Below are 20,306 nucleotides of genomic sequence, written 5' to 3'. Positions count from 1 at the left end.
GTAAAAGTATCCTCCGGACTCAGAGGAAAACCACAAAAAATGCATGCAGGGCAGAACTAGGCCAATATCCACTACTAATTAATATCCAAAAAAGAGCCATCAAATTTTGGAAACACCTAAAAATGAGCAACCCCCACTGCTATCATTACGAAGCCCTGAAATGCCAAGAGATGATCATAGAGAAGAGTCCCCTCAGTCAACTAGTCCTGGGACTCAGTGAAGTAACTACTAACACTACTAATAATAATCAGCCCCAGGACAGTGACATCATAGCACAGAGAATTCGACCCAACACAATTATCACTAAACAAAAGGAAAAATACTTGACATATTGGACAGAAACGACAAAAACCCAAAACAAACTTGATTGCTATTTGGCCCTAAACAGACAATACACCATGGCTGAATACCTGACCATGGTAAAAGATAGCAAACTGAGACAAACCTTGACAATGTACAGACTTAGTGAGCATAGCCTGGCCATCGAAAAAGGCAGACCTGGCTGCCCAGAAAGGACAGGCTATGCTGTCACTGCAGTCAGGGAGTGGTGGAGACAGAGATGCACTTCCTCGCAACTTGTGGAAACTATCAGGAATTTCTACCCAAAATTCATAAAAATATGCCCTGAATTCAAAAATTTGAATGACGACCAAAAACTGCCATATCTATTAGGGGAACAGAGAAAATGCGTAACTTTAGCGGCAAACTATGTCACAGCTTGCCATAAGCAGAGGGACAACCAGTGACCAGTAAATCTAAGAAAAGATTATATGCATATTATATGTGTGTATATTTATGTATACATGGGTATATTTGTCTATACACTGTGGCCTAGAAATTGGGTATAGCCCCACTTGAGGCGTTAGAACTGGCGCTGCGCAAAGTTTATAGCCAGACGAAACTTATCGCTGCCTGGCGAGATATTGGGTTGCATCGCCCCCAAAGGGGATTGAGGCGCGAAATCAGACGTTGCACGGGGCTCCTAAGGCGCAAAAGTTCAGGCGCTACCCAATATCGGCGCGGATGGGCGCAGCGCAGGTGATCTCATTTACCGGAAACCACGAGACTTCCAGGCGCCGGCCGGCTCTTAAAGGGGTGGGTCAGTCAGCCTGAGTTGCCACACTCAATGCCCTGTAGGCCTCAGAATCGACGCTCGCCCTTCTCTGGCGCAAGAAACTTGGTCAGGATGGAGAAGGTAAGACAGAGAGCAGAGCGCTTCAGCACTGAGGCTCTGGACCAGTTGGTGTCTGCAGTTGAACGCCGTCGAGATGTTCTGTATCCTGACAATGGCAAGAGGCCGAATCAAAAGGCTTACCGGCGATCTTGGAGGGAGGTTTCTCTGAGGGTCAACTCCAGCAGCATGGCGACCAGGACCCCTGTTCAGTGCAGGAAGAAATTCAACGACCTCACTCGGGTCGTCAGGGTGAGTGTTGGTTATGCAAACTTCTGATTCCCTCCATCTGCACCTGGCATCTCCCAAGACTGGGAACTCAACATCCAGGGATATTCGATATTCAGGAAAGATAGGCAAAAAGGAAAGGGAGGTGGGGTAGCATTATTGGTTAAAGAAGGGATTAATACAATTATAATGAAGGATATTAGCTCTGATGATGTGGAATCTGTATGGGTAGAATTGAGAAATACTAAGGGGAAAAAAACATTAGTGGGAGTGGTATATAGACCTCCAAACAGTAAGGTGGAGGTTGGGGATGGCATTAAAAGGGAAATTAAAGAAGCGTGCAATAAGGGCACAGCAGTCATCATGGGTGACTTTAACCTACATATAGATTGGGCCAACCAAATTAGTAACAATACTGTGGAGGAGGAATTCCTGGAGTGTTTACGGGATGGTTTCCTGGACCAATATGTCGAGGAACCAACCAGAGATCAGGCCATCTTAGACTGGGTATTATGCAACGAGAAAGGATTAATTAGCAATCTTGTTGTACGAGGCCCCTTGGGTCGGAGCGATCATAATATGATCGAATTCTTCATTAAGATGGAGAATGAAGTAGTTGACTCAGAGACAAGGGTCCTCAATTTAAATAAGGGAAACTACGATGGTCTGAGGAGCGAGTTGGGTAGGATTGAGTGGGGAATGGCGCTCAAAGGGTTGACGGTGGATAGGCAATGGCAAATATTCAAAGACCGAATGGATGAGCTACAGAATTTGTTCATCCCAGTTTAGCGTAAAAATAAAATAAAAAAGGTGACTCAACCGTGGCTAAAAAGGGAAATTAGGGATAGCATAAGATCCAAGGAGAGGACATATAAATTGGCTAGAAAAAGCAATAATCTTGAGGATTGGGAGCAGTTTAGGAGTCAACAAAGGAGGACAAAGGGATTAATTAAGAAAGGGAAAATAGAATATGAGAGTAAGCTTTCAGGGAACATAAAAACTGAATGTAAAAGCTTTTATAGATATGTGAAGAGAAAAAGATTGGTGGGGCCAAGCGTAAGTCCCTTGCAGTCAGAATCAGGGGAATTTATAATGGGAAACAAGGAAATGGAAGACCAACTAAATGCATACTTTGGTTCTGTCTTCACAAAGGAGGACACAAATAGCCTCCCAGAGATGCTGGGGAACATAGGGTCTGATGAAAGCAAGGAACTGAAAGAAATCAGTATTTGTAGGAAAATGGTGTTAGGAAAATTGATGGGACTGAAGGCCGATAAATCCCCAGGGCCTGATGGTCTACATCCCAGGGTACTTAAGGAAGTGGCCCTAGAGATAGTAGATGCATTACTGATCATCTTCCAGAACTCGATAGACTCTGGAACGGTACCCATGGATTGTAGGGTAGATAATGTTACCCCACTATTCAAAAAAGGTGGTAGTGGGGAAAATGCTAGAGTCTATTATAAAAGATGTAATAGCAGAGCACTTGGAAAGCAGTGACAGGATCGGACAAAGTCAACATGGATTTACAAATCATGCTTGACTAATCTACTGGAATTTTTTGAGGATGTAACTGGTAAAATAGATAAGGGAGAACCAGTGGATGTGGTGTATTTGGACTTTCAGAAGGCTTTCGATAAGGTCCCACACAAGAGATTAGCGTGCAAAATTAAGGCACATGGGATTGGGGGCAAGGTATTGACTTGGATAGAGAACTGGTTGGCGGACAGAAAGCAAAGAGTTGGAATAAACGGGTCGTTTTCCGAGTGGCAGGCAGTGACTAGTGGGGTACCGCAAGGATCAGTCCTAGGACCCCAGCTGTTCACAATATATATTAATGATCTGGACGAGGGAATAGAATGTAATATCTCCAAATTTGCAGATGACACAAAGCTGGGCGGGAGGGTAAGCTGCGAGGAGGATGTCGGGAAACTCCAGTACGATTTCGACAGGTTGGGTGATTGGGCAGAAACATGGCAAATGCACTATAATGTGGATAAATGTGAGGTTATCCACTTTGGTGGCAAAAACAGGAAGGCAGATTATTATTTGAATGGCAATAGATTGGGAGAAGGGGAAGTGCAAAGAGACCTGGGTGTCCTTGTGCACCAGTCGCTGAAGGTAAGCATGCAGGTTGAGGAAATCTACATGATATAAGGGGTTAATTTCAAGTGCTTGCTGGGTAAAAGTTTTCAGACTTGACACTGGGCAAGTGTCGATGTGTAACTAGAGCTATTGCACGTACTCGAACTACAGCCAAGAACAGATGCCTGCCCACCTAATGAGAATGTAGAAGTGGAATAATGAGTTTCTTTGATGTACCAATGACCTGATAACTTGTGACCGAAAGCAAAGCTTGCCTCCCTTATATATGATTAAAGAGGACCTCCGGTTACACGATTCATGCCCTGTTATAGATTAACGGTTGACTTATGTGTCCAGGATCCTTCTGTCAATATGTTATTTCTACCTGATGATTAATCTAAAATGTATCCTGATAGAGGAACAAAGGGATTTCAATCAAACTTGTTTGTTACACTGTATAAATATAGAACGTTTACACTGTATCATTGGAATAGTAGCCTCACCCCTTGAGTGGAGGTGCTGATTCCCCTTGCAAGAGAAGTTAAATAAAAGGCCTGTCCGTCTGACGAATCCAAGTGTGTATTGAGTCATTACCCAGAGCTAAGAAGTAAGGCACTTCTACAATTTGGAGGTCCCACCGAGATGGCTTGCTGTACCAATTGGTGAGTTAACAGACGCCGAGTACGTTGCTCGGTTGGGAAAATCCCATCGGCCGAAGGTGGTGTTTTGCCACATTTTTGGGACTTTCCCTGCCATAAGCATAGCTGCGCACAGTCTGTTTATTCCATTGGACAGCACTGCCATCGGGTAATTGACTCACAAGGTTCGGGGGTTAAACTGCCGTTGTGACTGCTTCCCTTTCAGAAACGGAACAGAGGACCAGCCATGAGGCGCTGACGCCCCGCGAACAGGATCGTGCAGAAAAGGACTGTAGGAAGCGCTGAAATAAAGGTACCAGAGAGAGAAGGTTAAGTCAGGAATTTGATTAACTAAGGAGCTAGCGATTTATTGGAAATTGAACTAGCCAGGTTCCAGCTTGCTGAGAGAGAAGGTTAAGTCAGGAATTTGATTAACTAAGGAGCTAGCGATTTACTGGAAATTGAACTAGCAAGGTTCCAGCTTGAAGTTAGCTGGGACAAATTGAAGGCCCTTTTTGCTAAAGATTTGGCTAAAGGGAGTAGGGTAGAAGGAGAGAAGAGCTTGAAGTTAGCTGGGACAAATTGAAGGCCCTTTTTTTGCTAAAGATTTGGCTAAAGGGAATAGGGTAAAAAAAAAAGAGAGAAGAGTGGGCGGTTGTCTGAAACACAGTGTCAATGTTTAATGTTTATGAGAGTGAGTATTTAACTACTTGTTATTATCAATCAACTTTGCAGCTTTGTCCAGTAAGGCTGCATAGGTTGGGGATTTAGTAACACTTTGGTTGTTGTTTAACAAGTGTATTGTTTATTGTTTATTGTTATATGTATTAATGTTTAGTCATGTCTGATCTGTAGAGGCGTCCCACGCAGATCATAGAGTGTTACGGAATTGTTGTATGTTTTAACTAAAATATTTAAGCTGAAAAAAAACTGCAGAAGGGGTTGGAAAAGACCCAAGCCGGGGAAGTGAGTCCCGCGGCAGAATGTATGGTTGAGAAAATAGTGATGTCTTTTACATGATCCACTAAGCTATTGTGGATTCAGTATTTTCCCCAGTTAGAAATACCTTCCACGAGGGTTGAGAACCCTCGAGTTTTATACGTATGTATAGTTTATTAATCTGATCTGTAGGGGCGTACAACGCAGATCATGGATTGTCACGGGAGTTTAGATTGTTTTAAGTGAACCATTTAAGCTGCTAAAATGAGTGCTAGCGCCAGTAAGCCACCCGAGAAAGGCACGCCAGCAGCCTTTATGTTAAAGAACTGGTCAATCATCCATTGATCACCTACCAAATTGGTCCAAATGGACTGTAAATAAGACTAGACCCTTTCCCTCAGATAGTCATTTAACATAGAAAGAATTACTTGCCTCGAGAAATGTTTAACGGACGAGAGAGAAATAGAGAACAGCCAGATAAAAAGACTGCCTCTATGTTTGTTGAGTCAGAAAAAAAAATTACCCCGAAGAAACACCTTTCTCCTCTATTATGGTAGGATAACAAGGTAACTATAGAAGGATGAATAGAGGGGAATATAGAGGAAGACGTGGTAGAGTAAGAGGGTATGGACGATCTGGTAATTGTTACAATTGCGGACAACCCGGACATTGGGCAAACCAATGCCCTGCGAAAAATCGTCAGAATAAAACCTCCAATAATGGACCTCCGTTAGAGAATAAAGGTCCTAATTTCACTGTCCATAACCCTTTTTCGGACCAGTCAGGAGGTTACCCTACAAACGGACAGGGATTTAGGAGAAATAGAGATCAGAATTACTGACTGACACCAGCAGCCCCAGGCGCCACAGACCACCAAATGCCCGTTGTTTCTTTAAATTCACGCAGCGAACCTGAAATTAAAATGCAAATAGCTGGGAGACCTATGTCATTTTAGTAGATACAGGAGCAACCTTTTCAGTGTTAGGGAAAGGATATTCTGAAGGAATGCCTATTAATGGGAAAAAGACCCCGATAGCTGGATTGGCTGGAATACTACAACGCTTGAATCAATCGACTCCCCTCACAGTAAAAGTAGAAGAATTTGAGGAAGAACACTCCTTTCTGTTATCAGGAGATGTCTCTATGAATTTATGTGGAAGAGACTTGCTGTGCAAAATTAATGCTACAATTATTTACTCCCCATCAGGAGTAACGGTAGAAATCCAAGTAGATAAGGCATATGCGTACCCAGTAACAGAAATAAAACACCCTGTTCTTTACGCATGGGAAATTGCCGACCCAAGTTTGAGTCCCAAACTTGTCAGTCTGTTAGGAGCGTGGGGATTCGTTACAAGCTCCATTAAACAATACCAGGAATCCCTGAAACTAGGGAAATGGCATTCAAAATTGCACTGCACGGCCTGCTATGACAAAACAGGACAAGATTTAAAATACCTCCTAACTATTAGACTGCACAGCCCTATAAAGTTACAATTAATCCAGCTGCACCATTACCCAAAAGGTCACAGTATCCATTGTCAGAGAAAGCAGAAAAAGGAGTTGAGCCAGTGATGAGATCATTGTTAAAACAGGGAGTTAACGCCGGATAGAATAAAGGTTGTTTGCAACACATCGTTGCCAAAAACTAAAGGAGAAATGAAGCATTTTCTAGGAATGACTGGCTATTGTAGACAATGAATACATGAGCATGACAAATTTGGAAAATTCATGGTTACCTGACTTCCTCGGGAACCCAGATTAAAAATGCACAAGAAGTGAAAAATCTTTTACTAGCTATTCAGAGACGTAAACAGATTGCAATTATTAAGTGCCAAGCGCACACGGGGCATTTGGACAAGGTTGCGCTTGGAAACGCTGCTGCAGATAGCGCTGCTAAGTCAGTAGCTATATCAAGTACTGAACGACAAGTTTCAGCCTTCCCTGTTAGGGAAAAGCCAGAGATACCGCAGCCCCCGTCCTTAGATGATGTGCTGACCGATCAAAATAGGGCCAGTTCTGATGAAGTAAAGGAATGGGTTGTTAATCATTGTTTTAAAAACACTGACGGCTTATGGGTTCATCATGACGGCCGCATGGTGGCAGCCAAATCATTACTATCACCAATTGCCCGATGTGTTCATAAATTCACCCATGCGGGCAAAGAGGGGATGGCGGACTGTATCCTCAAGACCTGGTATGCACCAGGAATCTCAAAATTGGCAAAACAAATTTGTGAAAATTGTATTATCTGCCAGACCATGAATGCAGGAAAAAAAATCAAGAAGGTACAGCCCGCATCCCATCCAAACCCCATGGGTCCTTTTGTACACTTGCAAATGGATTTTATTGAACTACCTGTGTGTATGAGCTTTAAATATGTATTAGTTATTGTTGATATGTTTTCAAGATGGATTGAAGCGTTTCCTTGTAGAAAGAGTGACGCCACTACTGTTGCTAAATGTTTATTGAAGGACATTGTACCTCGCTTTGGGATACCAGCAAAACTGTCAAGTGACAATGGGTCCCATTTTACGGGAACAGTGATTAAGGAACTATGCAAAGCTTTACAGATTAACCAGCACCTTCATTGCAGTTATCATCCACAGTCGGCTGGACTAGTGGAAAGATATAACGGGATGCTGAAAAACAAGCTTGCAAAACTATGTAAAGAAACTGGACTTAAATGGGTTGATTTGTTACCCATAGCTTTAATGACAATGCGGTCTGCTACCAACAGAACTACAGGATTGTCGGCTCACGAGATCGTCATGGGAAGACCACAAAGATTGCCTTTTTCGGCACCTTTAACAGCTAAACAAATGGACATCCATAAAATGGAGGAAGATATGTTGAGTTATTGCATTGCACTAACCAAATGCATTTCTAGTTTCCATCAACAGGTGAAGGAAGCCCAGGTCGATCCCGCTGAAGGAAAGTGCCATACTTTCGAGCCAGGAGATAACGTCTACATAAAAATCTTCAAGCGAAAGAATGGCCTTCAACCCAGATTTGAGGGACCCTTCCAAGTACTCCTGACCACAAACACCGCTGTAAAAGTAAAGGAGCGACCAACATGGATACACGCGTCCCATTGTAAGAAGGCATCAGTCTAAGACAATACACTGCCAAGATGAACTGGATTTGGACTCTAATAAGACTGTTCCCTTTGTTAACGATAATTGAAACTGCCATATGGATTTACCCAGATCCTCTGAAAGGCAAACCATGTATAAAAGAATGTGTACTTTTAACCAAAAATCTCTTTTATGTTATATGTTATAATGAGACCATGAAAGTCTAGCTCCAGGACCATACTATGCAGGTACCCCCGTATCAACCCCTAAATCTTAGGGTAAGACAGGGTAAGATAGTAGAAGAAGATAGTGGACAAAGGCTTGATAAGCTATGGGTCACATGCCCTGATACTGTATTACCAAGTGACAAAACTGCGAACGGAGGGGTTATCTGCAGTGGTAATTCAAGAGGAGGACTGGCCCTGACAGCTAAGTCAATGTTTTGTGCATAACTCAAGTTAATACCTTTGTATACATGAGCTATCTGTATGCTAAAAAACAGAACCTTGCCAAATGCTGGATATGCAGCCACATCCCTGTGCATGCAGAGGGTGGAATACCTCTAAGGCCCATTCCCTTCGAGATAGAAGAGATGGTAGGGTGGTTATTACAGTCTAATACCACCTGGAATAAGGAGGCAGCCAGTACATTTCAGACCCAAAATAGTTTAAACCCAGATCAGTTGGAAAATGAATGGAAAAATGCAGGATACAACCTTATAAAATTTGAAGGGTGGTTTCATCCCCTATATGATAATCGAAGGAATCCAGAGAGTCTATTAGTTACGTCGATGGGAACCATAAATAAAACAAAAGGAGAAGTCTGTCTTGTAAACGACAATGGAGAAGGATTGATGGTTGGATGGAGTGAGTGCAAATGTAACTACACTTTGACTAAAACTACTACTAAACCACCAGGTGCAATCGAATGGCCTTATTGGGGATGGTGGAATCTGTCCACAGTACAAAATTTGACTAGCAAAAAAAATCTGGAAAGGAGAATACGGAATAGGAATGATGCACCAGATATGGAACAAATTTGAAGCCTATAATAACACCTATTTCATCTGTGGGCATAGAGCATACCCCTGGTTACCACAAAATTGGACTGGGTCATGTTATTTGGGATATGTAGTGCCTTATATACATCACATTTTATCTTTGGATAGCCACCCTGGGACACGAGCAAAACGAGCCATTACAGAAATTGAAAGGTTCTTTGCTATAGCATTTCCCTGGTATGGAACAGGGAAGTTAACAAGAGAATCTATAAACATGGCAGCAGTGTTGGAACAAATAGCCAATGATACTGCAGATGCTCTTAGTGATGTAAACGCAGAAATGGTGGCTTTGCGCACTGTTGCCTTACAAAACCGCATGGCTCTGGACTATTTGTTGGCAAAAGAAGGGGGCACATGTGCAATCATAAAAACCGAATGTTGCACCTATATCCCAGATAGCTCAGAAAATATCACCAATCTGGTAAACCACATAAAGAAGGCCGTAGAGAAACTACGTCAACCTGAACCATGGTCAATGTGGGATTGGATTTCAGGATGGGGAGGAGCATTGGGAAAGCAAATTTTGGAAGCTTTTATCGCAATTGTGATGATAATAATTTTAATTCGTTTATTGATTGGTTGTTTAAAATTATTGTGTACAAAAGTCCTTTCCTTATTAGCGTCAACTCCTCCAGTACCAATGATGTCTGAATATGAGGATATTAAGGGTGAGACCTTTGATGTAGAGTTTCTTAAACTTAGCGAGATAGATTGTCCTTAGAAAGGACAAAAGGGGGGAATGAGGAAATCTACATGATATAAGGGGTTAATTTCAAGTGCTTGCTGGGTAAAAGTTTTCAGACTTGACACTGGGCAAGTGTCGATGTGTAACTAGAGCTATTGCACGTACTCGAACTACAGCCAAGAACAGATGCCTGCCCACCTAATGAGAATGTAGAAGTGGAATAATGAGTTTCTTTGATGTACCAATGACCTGATAACTTGTGACCGAAAGCAAAGCTTGCCTCCCTTATATATGATTAAAGAGGACCTCCGGTTACACGATTCATGCCCTGTTATAGATTAACGGTTGACTTATGTGTCCAGGATCCTTCTGTCAATATGTTATTTCTACCTGATGATTAATCTAAAATGTATCCTGATAGAGGAACAAAGGGATTTCAATCAAACTTGTTTGTTACACTGTATAAATATAGAACGTTTACACTGTATCATTGGAATAGTAGCCTCACCCCTTGAGTGGAGGTGCTGATTCCCCTTGCAAGAGAAGTTAAATAAAAGGCCTGTCCGTCTGACGAATCCAAGTGTGTATTGAGTCATTACCCAGAGCTAAGAAGTAAGGCACTTCTACAAGGTGCAGCAGGCGGTTAAGAAGGCAAATGGTATGGTGGCCTTCGTAGCAAGAGGGTTCGAGTACAGGACCAAGGATGTCTTGCTGCAGTTGTACAGGGCCTTGGTGAGACCGCACCTTGAGTATTGTGTGCAGTTTTGGTCGCCTTATCTGAGGAAGGACGTTTTTGCCATGGAAGGAGTGCAGCGAAGATTCACCAGACTGATATCTGGGATGGCAGGAATGACGTATGAGGAGAGATTGTGTCGATTGGGCTTATACTCACTGGAGTTTAGAAGATTGAGAGGGGATCTCATCGAAACCTATAAAATTCTGTCAGGTCTGGACAGACTAGATGCAGGAAGGATGTTTCTGATGGCCGGGGAGTCCAGAACCAGGGGTCATTGTCTAAGGATAAGGGGTAAGACATTTAGGGCTAAAATGAGGAAGAATTTCTTCACCCAGAGAGTGGTGAACCTGTGGAATTCTCTGCCACGGAGGGCGGTGGAGGCCAATTCATTAAATATATTCAAGAAGGAGTTGGATATATTTCTTAAGGCTAAAGGGATCAAGGGATATGGGGAGAAAGCAGGGACAGGGGACTGAATTTGGATGATCAGCCATGATCTCATTGAATGGCGGAGCAGGCTCGAGGGGCCGAATGGCCTACTCCTGCTCCTATCTTTTATATGTTTAATGTTTATGTTATGAGAGAGAGTGTGTGTGAGAGAGAGAGAGTGAGAGTGTGAGAGAGAGAGAGAGTGTGAGAGAGAGAGTGAGAGAGTGTGAGAGAGAGAGTGAGAGTGTGAGTGAGAGTGAGAGAGAGAGTGTGTGAGAGAGAGTGTGAGTGTGAGAGAGAGAGAGTGTGTGAGAGAGAGAGTGAGAGAGAGTGTGTGACAGAAAGAGAAAGAGTGAGAGAGAGAGTGTGAGAAAGAGAGAGTGTGAGAGAGAGAGAGTGTGAGAGAGAGAGAGTGTGAGAGAGAGTGTGAGAGAGAGTGTGAGAGAGCGAGTGTGAGAGAGAGAGAGTGAGAGAGAGTGTGTGAGAGTGTGAGAGAGTGTGAGAGAGTGAGAGTGAAAGAGAGTGTGTGAGAAAGTGTGAAAGAGAGAGAGCAAGAGAGAGAGAGTGAGAGAGAGAGAGAGTGTGAGAGAGAGAGTGTGAGAGAGAGTGTGAGAGAGAGTGAGAGAGAGAGAGCGAGAGAGAGTGTGAGAGAGAGAGAGTGAGAGAGAGTGAGAGTGTGAGAGAGAGTGTGAGAGAGAGTATGAGGGAGAGTGAGAGAGAGAGTGTGAGAGAGAGAGTGTGAGAGAGAGTGTGAGAGAGAGAGCAGATGGGCCCCAGACAGTGGAGATAAATTCATCACAGCACTAAATTCACCTGATCTCACAAGTAAAATTTCAAAATTTAAAGAAAATCTATATGAGATCACCAGAGATGGTGTAAACATGGCCATAGAGGATATAAATATGATCTTCCATGAGGCAGCTGTAAAAGCCGACCTCGTGAAACAGAAGAGGAAGAGTCACAAAAGACAAAATAAAAATAAGAAATGGTTTGACCACGAATGCAAAAATGCCAGAAAAGACCTGAGAAAAATATCAAACCAAAAGCATCGGCAACCAAACAATCCGGACCTACGTACTAGATACAATGAAACCCTCAAAAGATATAAACACACCATTAGGAACAAAACACAAAACTATACCCACAAAATACTCGAAGAAATTGAAAACTCCACCAATCCAAAACAATTCTGGGAAATGTGGAATAACCTGAGTACAACACAATTGCAAGCATTACCAATCCAAGATGGCGACATCTGGAGAACACATTTTGAAAACCTCTACAAAGACATCCCAATAAACGAAACAAACCCAAGTCAACATCAGGTCACAGAAAAACTCCACACATTAGAAGCAACAATTAAAGACAACCAAAACCCTCTAGACTCCCCAATCACATGGAAAGAACTGGCCACAAAAACAAAATCTCTCCACCTAAAGAAAGCCTGTGGCCCAGACAACATCAAAAATGAAATGCTCAAGTTCAGCAATATGGAGATGCAGGGTGCGGTACTCAAATTATTCAACATCATATTACGTTCAGGCTGTTTTCCCGATATCTGGTGCCAAGGACTAATCTCCCCCATATATAAAAGCGGAAACAAATCAGACCCAAATAACTACCGCGGCATCTGTGTCAACAGTTGTCTAGGGAAGTTATTCTGCAGTATTCTAAATAGTAGATTACTTGATTTTCTTAACAAACATAATATCCTCAGAAAAAAACAAATAGGCTTTCTTCCAAAACACCGCACCGCCGACCATATCTATACCCTTCACACCCTCATTGAAAAACATATACACCAAACAAAAAATGGGAAAATATTCGCCTGTTTCATCGACTTCAAGAAAGCCTTTGACTCTATATGGCACGAAGGGCTCTATTATAAACTTCTTCAGTGTGGAATAGGGGGCAAAGTCTATGACCTTATTAAATCAATGTATCTGAAAAACAAATGCGGGGTCAAAATTGGAGACAAATGCACCGATTTCTTCACCCAGAGAAGAGGCGTCCGACAGGGCTGCAATTTGAGCCCGACCCTGTTCAACATATACATAAATGAATTAGCAGACATGCTGGAGCAAAGCGAGTCACCAGGTCTCCGTCTCCTTGATGGAGAAGTGAAATCCCTGTTCTATGTGGACGACCTGGTTCTGCTGTCTCCCACAGAACAGGGATTACAGCAACAACTAGACCTACTCAACAAATACTGCCAAAATTGGGCTCTAACAGTAAATCTAAAGAAAACCAACATCATGATTTTTCAAAAAAGGCCCAGATGTCAGGAAAACAAATACCAATTTACCCTCAGTGATACCGCTATAGGACACACTATGAGCTACACCTACCTTGGTCTAACTATTACAGCATCAGGGAGCTTCAGCATAGCAGTGAATGCACTAAAAGAAAAAGCCCAAAGAGCCCTATATGCAATAAAAAGAAAATTCTACAACATCCAAATCCCAATCAAAATCTGGCTCAAAATATTTGACAGCATAATCCTGCCCATTGCACTGTACGGTAGTGAAGTATGGGGCCTGCTAAATCACCAAAGCTACACTAAATGGGAAAAACACACAATAGAAGCCCTACATGCAGAATTCTGCCGAAGCATCCTTCGCACCCAAAGAAAAACGCCAACAAATGCATGCAGAGCCGAACTAGGCAGATACCCACTGATAATAAACATCCAAAAACGAGCACTAAACTTCCTAAATCACCTCAAATCTAGCTCCCCAGACACCCTTCATTTCAAAGCCTTTCAGACCCAAGAGCTAAACCCAGAAAAGAGTCCCCTGAGTCAGCTGCTACTGAAACTAAGTACTCAGCCGGACCCTGACCAGCCCCAGACCAACACAGCCGTCCAAACACCAATCCGAGTGAACCAAATCATTAAACAATGCAAAGAAACCTACCTGGAACATTGGAACAAAATAACCGAAAGCCAAAGCAGATTAGAATGTTACCGGGCCCTAAAAAGAGATTATAAACTGGCAGACTACCTCACGACCATCAGAGACACAAAACAGAGACAGACCCTCACCAGGTACAGACTAAGCGACCACCAACTGGAAATTGAAAAAGGCAGATACAAGAAATCCTGGCAGCCTAGAGAGAATAGAATATGCGATCAATGTTTGGCCGGTGAGGTTGAAACAGAAATGCATTTCCTCCTAAAATGCGAAAAATTCAACACATCAAGAAACATATTATTCAACAAGCTAAGCCAAACAACCCCAGATTTCAAGGAATTGGATGACCTGTCAAAATTGAGATTAGTCCTGGGAGAAGGAGACAGACCAAACCTTGGGGCCAAATATGTAACAACATGTCACAACCTGAGGACTGTTTAAAAGTAAGACTGTTTAAAATTAATATTGTTTAAAAGTAATATTGTATGTACCCAACAAATGTCAAATCGATTGACACCTACAGAATGTTGGAAAACTGTACCTTTTTGCTATGTAAGCTTTGGCAATATGGTTCTCTGTAAACTTTCATGCCAATAAAGCATTTGAATTGAATTGAATTGAAATTGAGAAAGCGAGAGAGAGAGAGTGTGAGAGAGAGTGAGAGAGAGAGAGAGTGTGAGAGAGAGAGTGTGAGAGAGAGTGTGAGGGAGAGTGAGAGAGAGAGTGTGAGAGAGAGAGAAAGTGAGAGTGTGTGAGAGAGAGTGAGAGAGAGTGTGTGAGAGTGTGAGAGAGAGAGTGTGTGAGAGAGAGTGAGAGAGAGTGTGAGAGAGAGTGTGAGGGAGAGTGAGAGAGAGAGTGTGAGAGGGAGTGTGTGAGAGAGAGAGAAAGTGAGAGTGTGTGAGAGAGAGTGAGAGAGTGTGTGAGTGTGTGAGAGAGAGACACGAGATGTTCTGTCTTCCCCAACGTCTACCTGGCCCATCATCCAAACATCAACACAAGGGACCTCTATGACGAAATACATCTACTCAAACAGCGGATGTGGGTCTTTGCAAAAAACCTCATAAACACTGCCAAAAGACGCAGCCCTCCCACCCCCTCTACCATTGGGAGCCGTAACCCAAACAGGACCACCAATGTCCCCCACCCCCCTTTACAAAACCAACAACAGAACCGTGCTTTTATACCTGACCCAAGACCACCCTCTAGACCACAGACTGTAGACCAAGAACTGAGAAAGATCATGACGATGCTGAACAGCCTGATAGAAAGCCGGAGAAATTATTAATATTGTTATTTATCATTATCATTATTGTTATCTTATCAGTATTATTACTACTATTAGATAGATATATGTGCATGCCTCATGAAATTTATACTAAATCATCATTTAGCAGTATAGAAAATAGTGTTTCCACACTCATCCCACAAAATAGGTCCATTTTATTTCGTTTTATTGAACTATATAAATGCGTTCTTTCCACATAAGCTGCTGGAATATCCAGGGCCTCCGCTCCTCAACTTTTGGGATGAAGAGTACAGACCCTGAATTCCTAAAAGCTATAAAAGACATTGATATAATTGTGTTAACAGAAACATGGTGCCAAAAGGACATGCCGACCCACTGTCCCCCAATGTACCATGAAATTATTGTGCCTTCAGTAAAGAACATTAAGACACGCAAGGGCAGAACCTCCGGGGGAATCCTGGTGTGGTATAAAGGAGAACTGAACAAACACATCTCACCGATAAAACAGGGAAAATCACACGTATGGCTAAAATTAGATAAAAATATAGGAATAGCAAAAAACGATGTTTACTTATGTGCGATCTACATACCTCCAATAGAATCGCCATATTTTGAAGAGGAGATATTTGACACTCTCCACATGGAAATCAGCCATTTCCAGGCCCAAGGAAAGGTGCTACTATGTGGGGACCTAAATGCAAGGACAGGATGTGAACCTGACTTCATAGACCCACAGGGCAACAACCATGTGTTTGGCCAGACCCCTCTATATGTCACACCAGCCATCGCAAACCGAAACAACCTCGATTGTGAAATAAATAAAAGCGGTAGGGAGGTAGTGCAACTCTGCCGAGCCTTAGGCCTGTACATAGTTAACGGTAGGTTCAGAGGGGACTCCTTAGGGAGACTCACATATTCCTCAACTCTTGGGTCTAGTGTGGTGGATTATACAATCACTGACCTGGACCCCTGCGATATCAACGCATTCACTGTCAGGCAGCAATCCCCCCTCTCAGACCATAACCAAATAAATGTGTACCTTAAACTTTCTGCCCAAACTACAGACACAAAAAAGGAACCCAGTAAGCTACATAAAATAAACCAGACATACAGATGGGCCCCAGACAGTGGAGATAAATTCATCACAGCACTAAATTCACCTGATCTCACAAGTAAAATTTCAAAATTTAAAGAAAATCTATATGAGATCACCAGAGATGGGGTAAACATGGCCATAGAGGATATAAATATGATCTTTCATGAGGCAGCTGTAAAAGCCGACCTCGTGAAACAGAAGAGGAAGAGTCACAAAAGACAAAATAAAAATAAGAAATGGTTTGACCACGAATGCAAAAATGCCAGAAAAGACCTGAGAAAAATATCAAACCAAAAGCATCGCCAACCAAACAATCCGGACCTACGTACTAGATACAATGAAACCCTCAAAAGATATAAACACACCATTAGGAACAAAACACAAAACTATACCCACAAAATACTAGAAGAAATTGAAAACTCCACCAACCCAAAACAATTCTGGGAAATGTGGAATAACCTGAGTACAACACAATTGCAAGCATTACCAATCCAAGATGGCGACATCTGGAGAACACATTTTGAAAACCTCTACAAAGACATCCCAATAAACGAAACAAACCCAAGTCAACATCAGGTCACAGAAAAACTCCACACATTAGAAGCAACAATCAAAGACAACCAAAACCCTCTAGACTCCCCAATCACATGGAAAGAAATGGCCACAAAAACAAAATCTCTCCACCTAAAGAAAGCCTGTGGCCCAGACAACATCAAAAATGAAATGCTCAAGTTCAGCAATATGGAGATGCAGGGTGCGGTACTCAAATTATTCAACATCATATTACGTTCAGGCTGTTTTCCCGATATCTGGTGCCAAGGACTAATCTCCCCCATATATAAAAGCGGAAACAAATCAGACCCAAATAACTACCGCGGCATCTGTGTCAACAGTTGTCTAGGGAAGTTATTCTGCAGTATTCTAAATAGTAGATTACTTGATTTTCTTAACAAACATAATATCCTCAGAAAAAACCAAATAGGCTTTCTTCCAAAACACCGCACCGCCGACCATATCTATACCCTTCACACCCTCATTGAAAAACATAAACACCAAACAAAAAATGGGAAAATATTCGCCTGTTTCATCGACTTCAAGAAAGCCTTTGACTCTATATGGCACGAAGGGCTCTATTATAAACTTCTTCAGTGTGGAATAGGGGGCAAAGTCTATGACCTTATTAAATCAATGTATCTGAAAAACAAATGCGGGGTCAAAATTGGAGACAAACGCACCGATTTCTTCACCCAGAGAAGAGGCGTCCGGCAGGGCTGTAATTTGAGCCCGACCCTGTTCAACATATACATAAATGAATTAGCAGACATGCTGGAGCAAAGCGAGTCACCAGGTCTCCGTCTCCTGGATGGAGAAGTGAAGTCCCTGTTCTATGCGGACGACCTGGTTCTGCTGTCTCCCACAGAACAGGGATTACAGCAACAACTAGACCTACTCGACAAATACTGCCAAAATTGGGCTCTAACAGTAAATCTAAAGAAAACCAACATCATGATTTTTCAGAAAAGACCCAGATGTCAGGAAAACAAATACCAGTTTACCCTCAGTGATACCACTATAGGACACACTATGAGCTACACCTACCTTGGTCTAACTATTACAGCATCAGGGAGCTTCAGCATAGCAGTGAATGCACTAAAAGAAAAAGCCCGAAGAGCCCTATATGCAATAAAAAGAAAATTCTACAACATCCAAATCCCAATCAAAATCTGGCTCAAAATTTTTGACAGCATAATCCTGCCCATTGCACTGTACGGTAGTGAAGTATGGGGCCCGCTAAATCACCAAAGCTACACTAAATGGGAAAAACACACAATAGAAGCCCTACATGCAGAATTCTGCCGAAGCATCCTTCGCACCCAAAGAAAAACGCCAACAAATGCATGCAGAGCCGAACTAGGCAGATACCCACTGATAATAAACATCCAAAAACGAGCACTAAACTTCCTAAATCACCTCAAATCTAGCTCCCCAGACACCCTTCATTTCAAAGCCTTTCAGACCCAAGAGCTAAACCCAGAAAAGAGTCCCCTGAGTCAGCTGCTACTGAAACTAAGTACTCAGCCGGACCCTGACCAGCCCCAGACCAACACAGCCGTCCAAACACCAATCCGAGTGAACCAAATCATTAAAAAATGCAAAGAAACCTACCTGGAACATTGGAACAAAATAACCGAAAGCCAAAGCAGATTAGAATGTTACCGGGCCCTAAAAAGAGAATATAAACTGGCAGACTACCTCACGACCATCAGAGACACAAAACAGAGACAGACCCTCACCAGGTACAGACTAAGCGACCACCAACTGGAAATTGAAAAAGGCAGATACAAGAAATCCTGGCAGCCTAGAGAGAATAGAATATGCGATCAATGTCTGGCTGGCGAGGTTGAAACAGAAATGCATTTCCTCCTAAAATGCGAAAAATTCAACACATCAAGAAACATATTATTCAACAAGCTAAGCCAAACAACCCCAGATTTCAAGGAATTGGATGATCTGTCAAAATTGAGATTAGTCCTAGGAGAAGGAGACAGACCATACCTTGGGGCTAAATATGTAACAACATGTCACAACCTGAGGACTGTTTAAAAGTAAGACTGTTTAAAATTAATATTGAACGTACCAAATGAAGTAGAAAGACTGTTTAAAATTAATATTGTTTAAAAGTAATATTGTATATACCCAACAAATGTCAAATCGATTGACACCTACAGAATGTTGGAAAACTGTACCTTTTTGCTATGTAAGCTTTGGCAATATGGTTCTCTGTAAACTTTCATGCCAATAAAGCATTTGAACTGAACTGAAAACTGAACTGAACTGAGTGTGTGAGAGATAGTGTGAGAGAGTGAGAGAGAGAGTGTGAGAGAGAGAGAGAGAGAGAGGGCGGGTTTGGAGGCGGGTCCGCTGTCAAAATCCAAATGATTGACAGGGGGGCGGTATCCCGCTCCAAACCCGCCTCTTTGTGAGCTTCCCTCGGGCCGGCTCTGATTGCGCTTTGCAGACACGGCACTAAGCGGCGGGTCCGGCAGTTCTGGTAGTTAGCAGGGTAGTTAAAGCAAATAAATCAACATTTTACCATGTCCAAAGCATTTTCCCAAGTTTTCCACTAGGTTCCCGTCGCTCGGGCATCACGCCAGATCAGTATGTCGGGTTCTAAACAACTCTCCATTTCTTTCAGTGGGTGACAGCTCCGAAAGTGGTTTAAAACCTGCCATTTTACAGCTGGTCACTTTCCACTCTCAGAAGCTTCAGGCTTGAGTACTCGGAACCCACCTTTGAGCTTTATGCATTTTGAAGTGTTTGGAGTGATCTCTCTGTCCCCTGTCACCTCTTTAGAACAACCTATCTCAACATAGAAAAATCGCTTCTGTCATCTCAATTTCACCTGCCGTCTATTCCATCGGCATCGGTGCCCTTGAAACTATCTCACCTTGGTCCTCAGAATCCCACCAGATCAGCCCCAACACCAGCAGCACCGGGCACACCAGCAGCACCAACAACAACACCAACCTTCTCCGCAATCAGCTGATGCTGTAGAGGACACAGGGCCCGAGCACATTGCTGCCTGGGACACCAGCCTCACCACCACTTGATGCTGTACACCCTGGCTGCCACATGTAGGGGGTGGTGGTGTGTGTCAGCTTCCCCTCTGACTTATGAGCGGTTCGAATCGCTCCCACTCCCTTGGCTCTAGACCTTGGGCTTATTTGGGGGTTGTGACAAAAGTGCAGCAGACAACTGGTTTTGGTGCAAGAAACTTTGATCTTTATTCAAGAGAGAAAAAATAACACAATAATCTTAACACTCTAATAAAATGGGGAACACTTCGATACACACGAGAGAAATTACAGTAGGAAAATACCTCACCCCTCCCAATCCCACTTTACTAGCTAAGTTGAGCTCTAGAGGACCAGGGATAATGCTCACCAAACGAATCCTTGACAGTTGAGCTGGTTCGCGGTTTCGGGGTTCGCTGGATGTGTTGGTTG

At 42.8% G+C, this 20,306-nt stretch overlaps 1 protein-coding gene across 2 annotated transcripts in view; it reads right to left on the bottom strand.

Moving 5' to 3' along the window:
- The window catches only part of asic1c (acid-sensing (proton-gated) ion channel 1c), a 537,225-nt gene that overhangs the window by 389,005 nt on the left and 127,914 nt on the right, over positions 1-20,306 (bottom strand). The window lies entirely within an intron of this gene.

This window comes from Somniosus microcephalus, chromosome 7 (genome assembly GCF_052327205.1).
Source record: "Somniosus microcephalus isolate GS21.2 chromosome 7, FLI_Smic_1.0, whole genome shotgun sequence".
NCBI classification, from domain to species: Eukaryota; Metazoa; Chordata; class Chondrichthyes; order Squaliformes; family Somniosidae; genus Somniosus; species Somniosus microcephalus.
The sequence above is the reverse complement of the archived record's forward strand: the minus strand, read 5'-3'. Positions and strand labels throughout refer to the sequence as shown.